Source organism: Octopus sinensis, unplaced genomic scaffold (assembly GCF_006345805.1).
Source record: "Octopus sinensis unplaced genomic scaffold, ASM634580v1 Contig17467, whole genome shotgun sequence".
Classification (NCBI taxonomy): domain Eukaryota; kingdom Metazoa; phylum Mollusca; class Cephalopoda; order Octopoda; family Octopodidae; genus Octopus; species Octopus sinensis.
The window spans coordinates 31,708-36,505 of NW_021835086.1; the positions used below are offsets into that span (position 1 = coordinate 31,708).

The 4,798-nt window shown below is 33.1% G+C and overlaps 1 non-coding gene across 1 annotated transcript; it reads left to right on the forward strand.

Annotated features, from left to right (window-relative positions):
* Nucleotides 1-4,486: 4,486 nt before the first annotated feature.
* Nucleotides 4,487-4,559, forward strand: Trnar-ucu. Its single transcript has one exon. It is a non-coding gene; the product is annotated as a tRNA-Arg (tRNA).
* The last annotated feature ends 239 nt before the right edge of the window (nucleotides 4,560-4,798 follow it).

The following is a 4,798-nucleotide window of genomic DNA, read 5'->3' on the forward strand; positions in this document are numbered from 1 at the left end:
AAATAATTCCCAAAATTGGCCTTCTGGGACCCCTCCATAGGTAGATTAATACATATAAAGTTGCCTCAGAACCAAGCAAAACAATAATGGGAAAGACAACCATTACTTTTAACAACACGTCCAACCTTTCCTTTAGCGAAAGTCTGAATAATCATTTGAAAATTCGAATTATGACATAAAAATAAATTATTTAGGGAAATTTCAAGCTATAAATAGAACAGAGATCATTTAATGTCACAATCCCATTCTGAAATGCGCCCATTTTGTTACCTTGTATCAAATATTATAAAAAAATAAGTAAAATATAAAAATTTTAAACAGAGTGATTTGATGCGTTAGGTGACACTTTCTTGGGAAGAATTGAAAATTATCAGAGAATTCAAGTCCAAGTGGAGGATTTGAATGTCTTCAATAACAAGTCTCAGCGAATGCGGCTTAACAGAATAGCTAGATCAATTGTCTTTATGGAGGAAATTCCTTACATTCTCGTTGATAATGTTCTCAAACTTTTCTTTTATGTGGAGGACCATGAGATAAAAATTAAATGCATAGAGGTTTATCGAAAAGTATTGTTTCTCAGTAGATGCACTTTTTGTTAAGTGCGTTTATTTATTTAAAATTAGCTAAAACGATTAATTACACCAAACCAGAGATCACACCCATCATTGCGAGCAGACTACGTGACCGATATATTCCAGAATTGTCGATTCACAATATTATTCATCGTTGAACGACTCATAATATTAATAAGCAGCTACGTATTACATGTGATAGACTCCTTTTCAAAATATGCCATGGTTGAGGTTATTAAAACGAAATCTGCCGATAAGGTTGCTTCTAATTTACAATGGATAATTAATCTTGTCGGACTACCTATAATCCTGCATACTGATAACAGAAAAGAATTCCAAGATGGAAGAACTATGCGAAAAGTATATTTCCTGGATATTCAGTTGTTCGTCGAGACAGACATGTGAAAGTTGGTAAGGCATACTAACTATCATTCGTGTGTTACTGACAATGTATACACTTTGCTCCATAGAAATTTATCGATGCACGTATCATAGCTAGTTCAAACGGCGGCTAACAGTTACACCTGTTCGAATATGTATCCAAGCACACAAAATAAAGAGACTGGAACCTGTCTTAGTGTAAGAATATCGCTGGTAACAAAACCAGACACGAGGCAGTTAACTTAAATAATCAAATAACCAGTTAACCTACTACATTGTCTCAATAGTGATCCTTCCGCATGATCACCTACAGAAAAATTGTTACAAATTTTATTTATTTAAATGAGGGGCGGTGTTTACAAAACACAGGGACGGAATACTTGTAAATTACTCATCGTGTTTTTCTCCTATAATTAATATCCAACTTATAGAGGACGTTCAAGAGGATGTCTTCCCAAGAAACTTGCGGAAGATTATGCTGTCATCGGAGGTCGATTGAAGGACGTTGACGATCTGGATAAAATCAGAAGACGAGCAAGGCAACAAAAGGGATGGAAAAGACTAACGACGAAAATAGTTAAGAACATGGCACAAGCGAAACCATAAACAGTGCTTACTGGTAACGCGAACGGGCATTAACTAACTAACTTCGTTCAATCGATAATATATGATTAACAAACAAAATTAAATTTACACCGCAGATTATACAGAAACGTGCTTAAATAAAATTGCGATATAAATAACGGATTCTGCGCTAATAACAAACATTTTCCTCAAAGACGAAATAGATGCAGCGTGGTGAGGACCAGAAAGAAATTCCCAAGAACCCTGTCAAGAAAGTAAAACGGAACTACAAGACAGAAATGTGCAAAGTTTTTCAAAGTCATAATTCTTGCCGCTTTGGGAATAAATGCAATTTTGCACATATGGTAGAGGAACTAAGGAGTCTTGAATCAATCGAAAATAAAAAGCAAGCCACATGTAAGTATTTTGCTCTTTTGGGCCATTGTTCCAAATCAGATTGTAAAGATATCCACGTTAAAAAGACGGAATCTCAACTGAATCAAGAAATTTGATTTTAAATATTTTATCAATTTCCTTTGTTCTTATGTCTGTCTAAATATTTGTAGTATTTGGTTGTTAATAAACTAACAACATTCATCCTTAGTAGGTTCAGAAATACAACAAAAATAAAATACCATTTAATTTGCTTACTTATAAAGTATATTGAGACAACTAGTTTTTTACACACCTAAGATTACATATTGCTAATCCGTCTCCTTAGATAAATTGGCTCCTAAAGCTCCTAAATCTGAAGTTTGTATCTGTCCTAACTCATACTTGTAAACACTCAAAATGCCTGAACGATTGTTCAAATTAACAAAAATTGATTTTTGGGGTAATTAATAATAGTAACGTAATACAAGAATAACAAACTGATTATGCAATATCTTAATAAATTCCATTAAATTGTTGTCATTTAAAAAAACGTTAACAAGAATCAAACATTTATGCTCCAAGGATAAATCAATCATTTCTTTCTTAATCATTTAAACTTCGGAAAGCCCAAGGTTTCCCCACTGTACAATAACGTTGATTTCACAGCCAAATTTTTATTTATATCAAATCGCATTTTAACCTGTTCTTTATTTGTTACAAGCTTTAAAACTGAGTCACAGTGACTACATATTGGCTCAGCATTGTCGAAAAATAGATTAAAGTATCAAGCACAGCAGTCCCTACCACAAACTGGATATATGTTTTGATTGCGACTTTGGTAGTATTTTGCGACAATTTCTTTCCATGTAAGCACAACAGGCATTATTTTCAATTTTGCACAATTAATAATTTCTAATTTTCACGGGTCATATTTATTCATATTAGTCACTTTGACCTGTTTCAGGCAACCTTGCAAGATTATCCAAATTTCGATGAGGATTCAAACATTAAACAACCTGATTGCTTTTCCGAGATAATAACTATAAGGATTCTCTCACATCTTGTATCAAGGTGGTCAACTGTCTTCTTTGCAGAATTACAATGATTAAATTTGTTTTCTCCATATTCAAAAAACAGATGCGATTTTGTAGTAAACACAACATTCCTCCAGTTGAAGGAGAGTTATTTTCATTTATTAGCCACTATCAAAATAAGATTAATTCAAAATCTGAATGTGTTTTATATGGTTTTCCAAGCTTTAACTTTATATTCCCGGCATAAATGCAGATTTACACATTTTAATACGTCGTTGTGTCTCGTAAGTAGTCACTATTTAGTATTTGGCCGAAATGTGATCAACAGTCTTCTTGACTGAGTTAAGAGTGACTGAATATTCCCTTAGCATTGTCGAAAATAGATTACAGTCCTTTATAAAGCCCAGAAACCTCGCAGTTCTCGATGAGTTATTTTCTTATAATAACCAATGACTGGATTCAGAAACATCGAACAGTTCTTCTGCAATTCTTTTAGTATGTTCAAGTAAAGGTTCCCAGTTTCTTGGATGCTGTAATTGTGCTTAAGGTATTCCACGATTGTGACAAATGTCTTGTTTTTGAATTAATGATTATGAGAATCCCCTTTCCCTTTTTTTAGTCAGTAAGTAGATTTTTCTCAATTGGAAAAGTATCCGTTCAGTTTTATAAGCAGTAGATAAAAGCCTTTTTCACAATTGGCCCTCATTAAAGTAAAGCCTTTTTTGTTTGTAAGTTTTAAGTGAATTCGATGATGCGCATATTTTTGTCAATTTGTTCATATTCAGGTGGCTGAATATTGACGACCTGTGTTAATTATGAAGGGATAAAAAGAATGCCTTGAATACTCGGTTTTCAATACATTGCTTCTTTTATGTTCTAGCTTCCAAGATAGCTGTAACCTTTAATCCCATCAAGCAATTTAGCTTCCAACGATTCGTTGCAGATTTTTCAACATATTTTATAGTCGTAGTCACACTCAAGAGCAGGCTCAAAAAACCTCAAGTGAATTGCAGGTTCCTATGAACCTCATTTGTGTGGAAATTCTAAAATTATAGATAAGAATGCCTAGTTTAATCGCAAAGATTGTTTTAAATCAATTTCTTTTACTGAGTTGCAATCTATCAATAGAACCTTTCATAAAATATGCATATTCTACTCTTATAGTGTGACTTCAATTATTATTATTTTAGCACATTCCATAGGGACATAAACAGAAAAGAGTTATATTCCTACACGTGCCACACACTACACGACATTTTGTACCAACGTTTTGGGCCACTATCCGAAGTTCGTCGAGATCATCACAAGTCTTCAGGGTTTTATTTAAAAGCCTCAAGTCGTCTTGCAGAACAACCGGTAAGGTGACTTCAATATGTAAATAAAAATCCCACCACTTAACTAAAATCAATTGAAGATGTGAGTACGTAAAATAAAAATCGATAGAGCAAATAGAAAAATTGATAAGATAACAAAACAGATTTTTGATTCAATAGAGAAGTGCTTTAAAAATCAATCCTTTTAAGTTAGTTATATATCGTATAAATGCCAAATAAAATGGATGGCCCTGTGGCCTAGTGGATAAGGCGACTGGCTTCTATCCAGTCGATCGTCGGTTCGAATCCGACCAGGGTCGTATTTTTTTAATTTTATAATTAGGAATATGAAAATCTATTTTGATCAAATTTAATCATAATTAGTCGTCATTTTATTAGCTTGACTTTGACGTGCTAACAGTTCTTTGTTATTCATCAACATATTGTAGACGGCTTATTTTGTGAATGCTTTTCGTTCCTCTAATTATTTAAATTTCATGAAATCACTAAGAAATGCAGTATTTAAAAACGTTTTTTGAAAATTTGTCTGTCAATTTAA